The sequence below is a fragment of the Hermetia illucens genome, chromosome 2 (assembly GCF_905115235.1).
Source record: "Hermetia illucens chromosome 2, iHerIll2.2.curated.20191125, whole genome shotgun sequence".
Taxonomy (NCBI): Eukaryota; Metazoa; Arthropoda; class Insecta; order Diptera; family Stratiomyidae; genus Hermetia; species Hermetia illucens.
In genome coordinates this window covers 67,638,348-67,652,381 of record NC_051850.1, presented here as the reverse complement: position 1 = coordinate 67,652,381, position 14,034 = coordinate 67,638,348, and the positions used below count along the sequence as shown (strand labels likewise).

General features: G+C 38.6%; 1 protein-coding gene and 1 long non-coding RNA gene across 6 annotated transcripts in view; one reads left to right on the top strand and one right to left on the bottom strand.

Annotated features, from left to right (window-relative positions):
- Nucleotides 1–14,034, top strand: part of LOC119650302 (HIV Tat-specific factor 1 homolog) — a 471,609-nt gene that overhangs the window by 268,791 nt on the left and 188,784 nt on the right. The gene's annotated exons all lie outside the window — the stretch shown is intronic.
- Nucleotides 8,518–9,337, bottom strand: LOC119650303. 2 transcript variants are annotated; one of them, XR_005249255.1, is made up of 3 exons: nucleotides 9,125–9,337; nucleotides 8,708–8,837; nucleotides 8,518–8,641 (listed from the first exon to the last, which is right to left on the bottom strand). It is a non-coding gene; the product is annotated as an uncharacterized LOC119650303 (long non-coding RNA). The 2 variants fall into 2 exon arrangements; XR_005249256.1 differs by having other exon boundaries at nucleotides 8,994–9,142.

The following is a 14,034-nucleotide window of genomic DNA, read 5'->3' as shown; positions in this document are numbered from 1 at the left end:
ATCCACTTTTCATCACAAGTCACCATCCGCTACAAAAATGGGTCGAATTCCTTCCGTTTCAGCAGTGCATCGCAGGCGTTGATTCGGTCCAAGAGATTTTTTTGCGTCAACTGGCAGCCAAACATCCAGCTTTTTTTTTGGAATTCAATCTTCTGGAAATGGTTTCAAACGGTTTTATGGTCTATACCCAGTTCCTGGCCAATCGAGCAAATGCTCACATGCCGGTCTACTTGGATGATTTCGATGATTTTATCGGTTTCTACGACGATTGGCCTACCAGTACGGGGTGTATCTTCGACATCCACTACATCAGAACGAATTCGATCGAACCAATGCTGTGCTGTGCGAATCGTTACAGTATCGGGCCTATAAACTTCATAAATTTTTTCGGCCGCCTTCGTTGCATTTTTACCTCTCAGGTACTAAAAACGTAAAATATGACGAATTTCTTGCTTGGTGGACTCCATCTTTGATGCGCTATAACTTGGGACTGAAATATACGATCACAACAAAGTCAAAGAGATACTTGTAGCACAGATTGTCGTCTTCAAATCGCCGTATAAAATGACCCGATGCGATAAGTACAACACAAGATATGTTTAAGAGTCGCCATCTATTGACATAATAAGACATTTCTTTTTCCCCAACCCAATATAAATGTATAACAATGTATGTTTGAAACAACAAACACTCATGTTTTATTAATAATTGATCGCTCTACCCATGAAAAATTCTTTCACTGAAATCGTCCTTTTGGTTGGACAAATAAAGCTATTTTACTTTTGCGTGGAATTTGAACCTATTCAATTGAACGGGAGTGTACATGCAAGGAAGGGGTACAATTGTTTTTTTTTTATCAGATATCGTTATGTGGGGAGTCAAATGAAAGATTTCGATAAACACTTTACGAATGAAGTGTTTTATCGTCAGTTGTAGAGGCTGAAGGCGTTTGAAAATTTTAACAAAGTATCCAATCGATAAATCTGAAGAAAAAATCATGGTGATGACTCTACATGACATCTAGGCCTCCATCCCGATATCTCCTCAAATAAAGTCTATAATATTACAAAGTATGTTTTCTTGAAATATACTGCAAAATCCCTGTTATGTTCACCCTGGAATTTATAAAGTTCAAGGTGTTGAACATCGCACTGGAAAGTTTGGTAGAAATCATATTATTATATTAAGTTATATTAACGGCCTATTTTCAAATTATTGGACCCAAATACCTGTAGTATCATGTTGGACTACAACGACTATTTATGGAAATATCCTTGAACTAAATATTCCTTCCTAAAGAATCCATAAATATTTTCATACCCGAACCGCTAAACTGCGGGTATGTGTAATTTCTTTTTAGCTATAGTAGAATCATTAACGATAATATAAGTATGTACAGCTAAAATACTCCATGGCACTCCGCCTCTACGAGTCGCTTTCACGCTTGCACTTAGCCCCAAATGAGCTTGAAATATGTCGAACATTTACTGAAAATACAGAGAGAGATGCAATTCAGCTTTTTTTGTAGTTTCTACACTAGGAAATAGAAATGGCTAATTGAAAGATAGGGATATTGACATTGTCCTTCAGATTGCATGTCCCAATCTAGATTGTCTCAGTTTGCAGATTTCCGTAGCCTAAACTAATATACACAGTAACTGGATCACTTTATCACATTTTGCCCTTATTTACATTAGTGCCTTGTGCATCTGTAAACCGATATACAACCATTTTTGCTACTTGCAAGGCCATGTGCACACAGGATATCCGATTCGATTTACGCTTTCCCTAGTCGAGAAACACATATGTTAATACCACAGTATTAGCTTTAGCAAATTCCATTAAGACTAGAACATCCAAGGTCTCGATCTGTTGATTCCATTCTTAGCCGTTTACACGCTGACATCATTCATTGCAGTCATTGCAAAAATGCACGATTGATTACTTTCATAAAGAACCAATTCACCGCTGAAATACAAAATTGTGATTTATTAGATTTATAAAAGTGTGTTAATGAAAACAAATGATTTTGCTGCAAGTGGAAAACCAGAAAAATGGAAAACTGCAAACACGACGCTGACTAATGGATTATTGATATTGACGAATGGATGGTGATAAAAATCCACCATATGTGAAAATACATGCGCTTTGTAACTTAGTATTGCAGTCATAAATTGTCAAACCTACTGAACCGCACATCCTTGGAAAGTTTACAATTGTTCAAGTCGGTCCGCATAAAATATCCAAATTTGGAAAAGGTTTAATGGTTATTATCTTGCACCGGCTTATACGAAAAGTGGTTGAGCGTAGAAGGTTGCGATCCATTGAGAAACAAGCAGAACAAAACGTAATTATGAATTGATATGGAATAGTGCATTTACGTTCATTGAATACATTAGTTCATTATTATGTAAATTAAGCACAATCCAGATGCTGAACATATGGCTTCAATAGTTAATGTTGTTGCGATTGCTGTCTGTTGTCGCAGAATTTTTTACTTTGACTTTCTTTATTATTTTATTTTGCTTATGATCGGCAAATTTTTCATCCTGTGCATATATGGGATTTTTTATCATCATCGACGGCATAACAACTAGCATTGGGTTTAGGCTTGTCTTAGGCATCTCGGTTCCGCGCCGAGGTCAACTATTCCGATATCGCCAAAAACCAGCTGACCTCCTGGCCTACGCTGTCGCTTCATCTGCGACAGGGTTTGGCACGCCTTCCTTTTCTACCATAGATATTGCTCTTATAGACTTCCGGGGCTGGATCATCCTCACCCAAACGGATTAAGTGACGCGCCCATCGCAACCTATTGAGCCGAGTTTCATCATATAGCCTACGGGAATGTCCATCCTAATGTGGAGGACCAAAAATTCTTCAAAGAATTTTTTGGAAATCTGGAAATCTCCAAATCTCCGAGGAAAAAATGCAACATACGTCGGAGTTGTTATCGATTATGATTTTCGTAACTAGATAAGAGGAATTATCGACGGTCTGCAAGATGTAGTCTGCTCTGTCTGCTTTTCTCATTTGACCAGTACCATTTAATGTTATTACTTTTTAGTTTTTGGGGGTGGGTTTTTCTCGTCCTAATCTTCTTGAAAATATAATATTTTATGTACCTCAATTCACTTGGTACCTTAAATTTTTAGTTAACTCGGGAAGAAATTAAATGTAATTTCCCCTCCAAAATATTTCCTCTAATTCTTGAACTACTTGATCATACGGCAATGAAATTAGCCAAATTAATATTTCTTTTAAATCAAATAGGTCACCATTTACTATAAAAAAGATAAATTCGCCATCACCATGTGTGATCTTAACGAAGAATTCTATTCAGGGTACTTCCTGTAATATGCAAAAGCAGATATTCCGCAGTGATTGGAAACTCCTAGCTAAGTAGACCGTATTTGTATAATCGTTGTTGTAAGGCCCTGTTTTGGACATACCTGATGGAACACACCCATGACCCATCGCAACCGGGTTTTGACATTGCGGTTCTCGTTGAATTACTGAGAAGTTCAGACTCTGAATCTAGATCACAAATTGATTGGTTTTATTGATTACTTGGATAACCCTGCATTGCATAAGCTATATAAGCTATATAATTGTTACCCTTTCATAATATGCGACCAATCCGCTTTCAGTTTCTCATATACTGCTTTATGCAGATGATCTCCCCTCGCAACACGTTCTCTGATTAAATCTGAATAAAACTGATTTTTTATGGATTTTTATGGATTTATGCATTCTTTATGATCGACATATGGCGCAACCGAACACGATAATCCAAACTTGCGTTTGAACGCGATAAAGGCTAAGGAAAAAGAAGAAGAAGAAGTATTCTGCCGGTCAAATACAAATTAGTAATGATGAAAGCTTGGAGCTATTGAGTGACTGTCTTGCCACGGAATTTCTTTTTTGCAGATCCCGCGACTGGATTAATTTCAATTTTTGCAAAAAAAGAAATTCAAAATTTTCTACAAAAATCGTCGATCGGTTACGTCAAAATTCAAAATAAAAATGTTTAGATAATTTGAACTTCTGGGCGATTTTCCAGTAAATTTCAAGTTGGTAATAAACTATTATTGGGCAGATATCGAAATGGAATGTACTTGGAGACCTAGATTTCATATAAGCGCATCGTCCTGATTTTTTTTTCAGATTTTCGGACAGTATGCACATTTTGCCCGCTCACTCCAAAATTATGTAATCTATATTGAAATCAATATCTGCTTGTACTGATTGTAGTAATTAAGACCTTTCATTTAATAGTCTACACGGGTACATTAGGTGACAAAAAATTGTGCACTGCATGCGTGGTATTTCATAGCTCCCACATGTTCATCAAATTTTTTTTTTGAATCGCTGGATCGCTTTGGAGAAAAGTATGTGTGACAGACAGACAGTAAACCTATTTTAATAAGGCTTTGTTTTACTTAAAACCTTGAAAATTCCTACGTATTGTCGAGGAACAACTAGTTCTGCGTCAAGTCAACAGAGCAAATATTTTTGGAGATATCGGTCCAGCCAACTTCAAATTTGCTGTTCTTAGAAAAACGCGTTCCTGCTTTTAGGTGCTGCAAAAATATGCATAATTGTGTCTTACGTTTAGTCTGCAATTCCTAAACCTTACAACTTCCAGATTCCTTATTCACTTCTTGTTCTTTTTTCCTTAGCGATTTTGTGTTGGTTCTCGTTTGTTTTGGATGGTAAGGGAAGAATTCCTTCGCTTTGCTTATTCGTCGATCTGGCAGCACATGATATGTGTGTGGCGGAGCGATACAGGTTGTTCGGAGAGAGCGCGGCCGGCCAGGGGGTCGGTCAGAAAGAGCAGGGCTACTTCACACGGAGTAATCGTGTGAAGTAGTCCATGCCTGTTCATTTTGATATTTTTCGAAAAGTTTAAAAAAAAAAAATGTATGACGAAAAGGAAAATCATTGCAAAAAGTTATCATTTTGTCTGTTGGCTCAATATTTTCTACTTATAGCCTTTTCTGCAATATTTATCGTTTTAACTAATATTTATATACTAAGATATTTTGAACGAATGAACAATTATTTGTTATAAAAATAACTAAGCCAACAAGTGTTTGGGCCTATTTTTATGCCCATAGTGTTCTATGTTTGCAATACAGCTGCAAATCATCGTTTAAAATGCCGATGTAGGTAGATAAAGCAATGAGGCGGACCTAGTGCTGTTAATGCGTCACAAGTTTGGTGTCACAAACGCCTCCGCGATATGCAAATTTATTAACGTCTTCTATGCTGTGTCCATTAAGGGGGGAAACCACATTAGGACACATTTTCAGGATCGATTCCGTTTACTACACAGGTAGTTTACCTTAGCTATCCCAAAAATCGATGCAAAAATTTGAAAACAAAATTTGTGTTTCCTTAAATTATATGAGGGTAGAACCAAGCGATTTCAGGAAGAGACTCAGGTTCGGGGGTCGCTTTGTGTCCTTAAGTAATTTTGTAGCGCTATGTAAATAGCCTGTTTATAAATACCTGGCGTCAGTCCCTGCTACGAGTGCATTTAGATTTGTTGTAACTGTATTTGTTTGTAATTAGGAGTGAGAAATTACATATCTTCATATCCGAAAAGTAACTTTTCAAAAATTTTTTTTTTAAACACGATTTTCTTCAAATGACTTTTTCGATAATTGCAGGAATTCTAACCTGAAAAGTAATGAATTGATTATTATGAAATTTGGAGGTATGATACTTTACCAAATTACGAAAAGCATAAACCAACATTTGGGATAATATCATATTTTTGAAGGTGTTTTTTTGCAAATCAAAATATTTGTTTTAGTAGTTGGATAACGTTTAATTTTGATTATTTTCACTTGCATTGTGAAAAATATTCTCAAAAAATGAGTTAATAATGTAAACTTGAAAGCTTTTTGGTTTCGGAATAAAAATGTGTGTCGATATACGACCCGCAATTGGAGAACTCTAGTTTCAACTTCCCGCAAACTAGTGTCGCGTAATTTTTTTGTTTTCGGCTTAAATTTTTCAAAAAAAATCCCAAAAGTTGTCCAAAGAAGATTGAGTTCCAATTAATTTTTCCCACTAAAATAAATCCCAAAAGCATACGTGAAAATAGGTCTTCTAATGTGATTTTCCCCCTTAAAACAGATAGGAAGAGTGCTTTGGTTTTGTTTGGGTTTCTCTTCAGTTTGACTCTACTAGCCTCTCTTTCCAAATCAACAGCTATTTTATCAAGGGCCATGACTCTGTCATAGGGTAAACAGACATCATCAGCATAGTAGAGGTATTTGAGGAAAAATGCCATTGTCCATTGAATCCCTCCACGTTCTTCGGACAGGGCAATATAAAGAACATCACCGATAACAAGAAAAAATAATATTGATGACAAGATTCATTCCAGGTGGATGGTGCTTTGAACTTCAAATTCGTCCGAGATTTTACCTCGGTGCACCATGAGACATTTTGTACCATCATTGTCGTCCTGATAATAGCTATTAGCGTGTCTGGAATGCCCCTCCTGCATAGGGCATGTCAGATACACTCCCTGTTGACGCTGTCGAAAGCCGTCTAGAACTCGATGAAGAGCAGGTGAACCGAAGATCTAAACTCCGCGCACTGTTCCGTAAGAAGTTAATTTAGTCATTGTAGGAGGATTCAGAGTGGGAAGTGCTTTCGGTCGATCAAGCCTTCGAGATGTTCATTGGTGCGTTCCAGCATTATTTTGGCTATTATCTTAGCAACTTCATCATTTAAAATTTGCCATAACCACTTGATATAGTTTTAACCAACTATCTCGCATATGTATCCTGGTATCGAAAAAAACATGCAATTATACTTATTTAGTTCCCATCAGCAGTTCCATTCCTGCTTGAAATGGATCTCATTACGTACTTTTTTCTATTAGAAATGCGCCAGGACAGGCTACTTTTTCTTTCCCGTTTCATGGGTACCATATTGAATACCAGGGCTTTTCTTTAATTTCGTTTTCAATTTTTTCTCATTATGCATGGTAGTGATTGCTTTCCTTATCCCATTATCTGCAATCATTAAGATTCAGACGGTGGAAGGCCGCTACAAATGCAAACTCACATAATTTTCATTTCACAGAGCCCACTCTAAATCAACCACTGAATTCTTAATTCATCTAAAAATGTCACGATCTGAATAAAAAAAAGTACGACTCAGCCGTCCTGCAATCATTCCAATAAATCTCCAGTATCTCTGCATAATATATTCTGGCTAAATTCATGTCATTACTATATGTGTATCTATATAAAATTGCTTGGGAAGGTTGGGTGTTTTTGTCCGACCAGTAAATGATCTGAAGTACTCGTAAATGCCTCGCCGTGGTCGCCGCAGCACCGCCAGATTGGCTAGAGTCATATTATGACTGCGCCACGTTACTTAATTGCAGTATAATACGCTATTAAGTTACAGTAATTATTGCAAGCCACAAGATAATCGCAGAAACTGAGAGGATAAACTCCTGGTCACGCACTCAGACCTCCAGCTTAAATTCAATGGTCTATACTCGTACACTTGCTTGAGTCCTGTAGACTGAGGTTTTCTTGATTTATTAACACTCGAGCCCAATCTTTCAGCAGAAGGTTGTCGGGCGCAAACTCCTACGCAAGGTGCTTGAACTTGAATTCTGCTTTTGCAGACTTTGAAGAATCTTATGGTTCTTAATTGAAGTGATTTCTGATTGCAGTAAACTGGTTTTGGGAGCATATGTAAGCCTCAATTGCCAGCCACTCTGTAGCATCCGTAATCGATTAGGTGAGAGAATGGTAATTGAAAGGAAGAAAAAGCTTCTAGACACTAAATGTAGCAATCCCACAACAAATTAATGCTAACCAATAGATAAACACCTTTTTAAAGAACAACTTTGAGTAAGCTCAATAGAGTAGATAGGAAAGCTGTTGCACTAATAACCGTATAAGTGTTAGATGAGTTCAAGTTTCGTTTCTTTGAGGATTACATATCGCAGGAGGTACATTTACAGAGTTTTTGATAAAGGCCAATAATATGTGTGCGATATTTAGCATTACCTTTTTTGCATTTGTTTTATATATTTGCTTTTCATTATGGGTTTGTTCCAAAGTTAGTTCCCGCAGATCTTCAGGAGTTGCTTTCGATGAGAGGCTTTACCAAATTTAATTGAAACAACCAATAAAGACTAGTTCTTTGTTGATTTTAGATCTGAAAGTTGTTCATTTTCAGTTGAACCTCTTTTTGTATGCCCAGTAAAACTAGGATGTGGATATACGTTTAAACGACGGTAATAAAAACAAAAATTCACAATATTAAAAGGAGACCGTGTGGACACATCTCCACAAAGGAGTGAACAGGAGACTGACGCAAACGATTAAAGGAAGTAGTTTGAAATTACATTTACATTTTTATTTTGATTTCAACCTTACAAGGTGCATATGTACATTAAAATTTTATAACAATTATAAAATTTTGGAAAATTATTAAGAAAATAAAAACGAATAATAATTCAAACTCAACTTTCGAACTGCTGACCATTTACCTTTACACAAGCTCTTAAACTGACTGTTCCAGTTGGGCCCAGACCATATCTTCACTTGATTCATTTCATGCTTCCAAGAAACCTTTCAATTTTGATCACTTGACTCTGTAAACAATTTCTCATCAGAAAAAAGAAAATCTTCAAACAAAGAGGGCTTCGCCCTACACTTACCATGGCTGAGATCTTTCTTTCTTGTCGTTGATTGGCTTACCTGCCTTTTAAGTTTTGGGTTGATTTTCGCTTCAAAGTTACTTTTGATGATTCTACTCAAAAGTCTATATTCTCACGATTTAAAAATATACTAAAAATATAAAAAGATATAAAATATATATAAGTAATGAAAGGATACGTCTAGACTAAAAAGTGGTATATATACTTTTATTAAAATATATAAAAATAAAGATAACAATTTAATTAATAGCATACATATATCATTGCTGAAAGTTATTTATATTACCGTTTATTTTTTTGTTAGCATAGTTCACCTCATACAGTGGCTCAAACGCATGCTCGCACAAAGAGTGAACCATGTTTTAACCATGTTTTTTTGTACTAAATGATTATCAATATTTTAGGTAATGAACAAACCTTTCAAGAGAACATAACATAACAACATAATACATTTTTATTAAATATTCACATTGTAACAGAACCAGGCAAAAAGTCAAGTCAAAGAAATAATCGGACAAATGTTTCAAAAACGGGATTACAATATTCCTTTTATTTTTATCACTGCTTCTAAACGTCGGGTTATAGAGCGAACGAGATTTGAACGAAATTCTGGAATAAATATTATTCCACTACTCTCTAATAGCCTTCTTGAACTCTTATACATTTTCAAGTCTTAATTGCGCTAATTTTCGTGTCAATTCTTCCTCAACGTGTTGAATAGTGTTCAGATCTGGTTACTGTGAAACATACCAAATGTACTTGGGATCATTGTCCTGATAAAAGGCCAATTTATTAAATATATTCATCCTCACATTTTGCTTCAAGATATACCAATATTGGAATATGTTACGGTCTGGAAAACGCCCACATACCATCACTGACCCTCCACCATGCTTGATTGTGGCCCGAGTATTATACGGATTATAATTTAATTATTAATTAATTATCTATATAAGGTATGTTTGACCACCAGAACCATGAAGATTGCGAAAAATACCTGTATTATCTTAGAAAGGCTTAAAAATGATTTGAATTACATAAGTTTTGGGTATTTATCGTTTTCCAAGAGGCAATATCCTTTTTCATATTCTTTACATAACCAATGCCGTGAAGCTTTTCTAATCTGGCTGTCTTTAGCTATTCTGCCATGCAAATCATATTTCCCAAAAAAATATTCAACGGTTCCGCAAATATTTGTTCCAAATCTGGTCTATATTTCTCAATTTATTTGCTGTTAAAAAATATTTTTATTAACTTCTTTTAGAAGATTAGTTCTGCTTTTATTTTGAATTTGAAAGTTTTCTCTATAACGTTTCACGATTTCATAAATAGTGAAGAGACTTCGACCGACAGTTTTTCCAGCGTTCCAGCCAGCTTGTTAGTTTGCCGTGGTTTGTTTTGATGTCGGTGCCTACACATTTTTGCCCTTTCGAAGAAAACTTGAATACCACTTTTAAATTTCAACTTATGCAAACTTTTAGCTACCAATAATAAATACCTAACATAATTCTAAGAAGAAAGTAATGTTATATTGGGAAATTCTACTGATTTGTCTGTGTTTCTGATTAGTCGTTTGGCGTGAATGTTTGCCAATTCCTTGTTGATTTGATTTTTCATAGTGATGTTGAATGAAAACGTATTATATTATAATACATCTCTTGAAATGTAAGTTTATTATATAAAAGCTCCATATACTTTTTGAGAAAAAAAATATCATTACATACAAGATGAAGATGAATATGTTTACTTAAAAAAAACATGCAGCACACTTTGTCCGATTATGCGTTTGACCCACTGTATATAATTATTATTTTCATTCGAGAAGCAAATTTTGAAAAAAACCTAGGCTATGATCGTTGAAAATCTAGTTGCATAATGAAAAAAAGACTCTCAAAAGGGGTTTCAGGGGGTATGGAATTTTTGCAAAATCCTGCATGATAAGGCGGTAATATCCTGACATATCAAGGAATAAACGGAGATTTTTGAAAATTCTGGGGAAGGAAAGTCGACTATTGTTTTTGGTTTGCAGCCTCCTTGTCTTTGGACAGACGGGTCTCTGGCTGAGTAGTCAGCTTTTTCCTTTTTTCCGTCTTCGCCTTCTTTTTTTGAGTCCTGGAAACTACCTCGATAAAGTTTCCTTCAGGCACGTCGTCCTCTTTCCGCTTTTTCCCCAGTTTGTTTTGCAGTAGGCTATCTGCAATTCGTTTGACGCAAGTACCGTTCTCAGCGGGAGTGCGGCTGTTTCTGCTCTGCAATCGTCTTCCGCTGTTCTTCACGTTCGCCTATAGAAGGAGATGCGGTCCAATAGTTCCTCCAGTTCCATCAGCCCGTTTTTGACGCCGCCTTTGTTGACGTTTCTCTGGAGGAACGTTGCCGACTGCATACGTTTCACCACTGCTGCGCATTTCCTGATGAGCCTTTTCTCTTCGGCTCTAGTGCGGGCGACTGCACTTACATTCGGTTTGTGTTGGAATCCGTCTCCTCAGGACTAGCGATTCTGACTGGGCTTTCTTTCGCAACAGGGACACTACAAGGTATTGGAGTTGCTATCTCCGTTCAGTCAGTCGCGCCACTTGATAAAGCTCCCTCTTTATTTGGGCGCCCCGGTGTCATATCGGGTATGTTAGCTTTCGCTGCTTATTTCGCTGATCGCTCCGGTGAACGACGCATTTTTGTGCTGCGCTCAGAAGCACTCAGCCCTTCCTCCTTCCCTGTTGTTTTTTCGATTTTTTTTTTTATTCATTAATGTGTATTCTCCATAGACAACTCACCAGTGCATCATGTGCAAAGGTGCGCGCCGCAATAGTCTGGAACGGGTGTTTCGTTGGGCGCACAGCACCTACCCCAGTTCCCTGAGGTCTGACCTACGCTTAGCTCATCCTGGAATTCACGGAAGAATCAGCGCTCGCTCGGGTCATCGCGGTCTACTAATACCGGTTCAATGCACCCTACCCGACCAGGGTCTCGAAGGGGCTAGCTCCTAATATACATCAGGACTACCACCTTGGCGGAGCCACGCTCACATCACCCCATCGACGTTGACAGAGAGTTGTCGACGACTTCGGAGACTCCCAGTGTGTCCCGACTTGTACCGGTCATTCGCGGTTCGCTCTTCACCGAGAAGCTTTCTCGAGGCTACTACCTAGGACGCAGGTATATTGCCAGCTAGGGGGTCAGAACTACTTACTTTGGCATCGTGATTGCGATGCTTTTCGCGGTGTTGCGTGTATTGCGTCTGTAGTTTCGCAGTGCACAAACTCGGCTGAAATCATGGTTATTTGAACCATGTCGCGAATATGGTTGCCAAAAATGCGTTTAAAAACTTTTACAATATGGGAGCAATCAGTTCGGAGACAATATAGAACTAGCAAAGCTGATACCATGAAGTATATTTGAATGTCCTTACTGGAAAGCGAGCGTCCTCAATAAAATCAAACCCGCCCACTGTAACCTATTGAGCCGGATTTTATCCACAACCTGACGGTCATGGTATCTCTCATACATTTCGTCGTTATGGAGGCTACGGAATCGTCCATCCTCATCTAGGGGGCCAAAAATTCTTCGGAGTATTCTTCTCTCGAACGCGGCCAAGGGTCTGCAATTTTTCTTGCTAATAACCCAAGTTTCCGAGGAATATATGAGGACTGGCAAGATCATTGTCTTGTACAGTAAGAGCTTTGACCCTATGGTGAGACGTTTCGAGCGGAACAGTTTTTGTAAGCTGAAATAGGCTCTGTTGGCTGACAACAACCGTGCGCGGATTTCATCATCGTAGCTGCTATCGGTTGTGATTTTCGAATCTAGATAGGAGAAAGTGTCTTTTTTTTCAGGAGGTGGAAATCTTCAAAAGACACTGGTCTGGACACACTAGCGTGTGGGATTTTTGCCTACAAAAACTACCCGCGACTCCCTCCCTGCCCCGCGGAACCACCAAAAGGTATTACATCACGGGGCGGAGTCAGCTGATTCTAGCTTAGTCGCCTTTCTTCTATACGCGGCGCATGCGCTTTTCTCCTCTCCTCTGCCTTTCGCAGTTTATTTTGGATTGATGCGATCATGGAGTTGGCCGCATCCCAATTTTCTTGATGTGCTACCATTCACGGCACCAGATTTTCTGGTATCAGTACCTCTCCTAGAGTCTCCTCTAGATTCCTCCTTTCATTCACAAATCTCGGGCAGTGGAAAGGTATATGCTTTGGGTCCTCTGGACAATCGGGTGAGGTCTCCGATTTAAACCTGTGCAGGTATTGCCGATATCCTCCATGCCCCGTGAGAAACTAGGTTAGATTATAATTAATCTCACCGTGTCGTCTCTCCATCCACTCCTTGATGGCAGGAGTGAGCCTGTGAATCCACCGATCCTTTCCTGAGCGTTCCCAACGCTCTTGCCATCTATTTGTAGATGTCTCCCTCTCAGCGTTCTTCGTCTGCAATAAGGAAGAGATTGGCGTCGCATTGTATATATTCGCCATCTCATCTGCCAAGATGTCAATCGGCATCATTCCAGAGATGACGAATGCTGCATCATCTGAGACAGTCCTGAAGGTAGAACATACCCTCAGGGCTGTCCTCCTGTAGACTGTACTCAGTTTGTTAGTGTTAATTGACATCCGCAACGCCTCCCTCCAAACTGGGGTCGCATAGAACATGATTGAGGCCACAACCCTGGCTATAAGCAACCTAGAAGTATGCCGTGGCCCTCCCACGTTCGTCATCATCTTCGCCAGGGCCATACTAGCAGTGGATGATTTATCGCAAACATACTGTACGCGGTGCTTATAGCCGAGCTTCCTGTCTATCACCACTCCCAAGTATTTGATGGTCGACTTAGAAATGATGATCTAATTCCCGATTCTAATACAGGCGTAATTTCTCTTCCGGCGCTTAGTGATGAGGACCGCTTCTGTTTTTTCCTCCGCCAGTGTCAGAGCAGAACTCTCTTTTAACCAACTTTTAACAGCACCAATTGCCTCGCTTGAGTATAACTCAGCATCTTCGAGATGCTATGCGACAACAACCAGCGCTATGTCGTCAGCGTAACTCACCACTGTGGCTTCCTCCGGAAGGGGAAGATTAAATACACCGTTGTACATGATGTTCCACAGTAGTGGGCCCAATACGGAGTCCTGCGGGACACCCGCGGAAACAAGGTACTCATGGGGTTCGTCATCAGTGTCATACCAGAGCCTCCTTTCAGCTAAATAACTATCGACGATAGCAACGAAATAAGCGGGAATACCAAGCTTCCCTAGGGATTTGCGTATTAGATTCCAATTGGCCGAATTGAATGCATTTTTCACATCCAGGGTTACTACCACGCAATATTT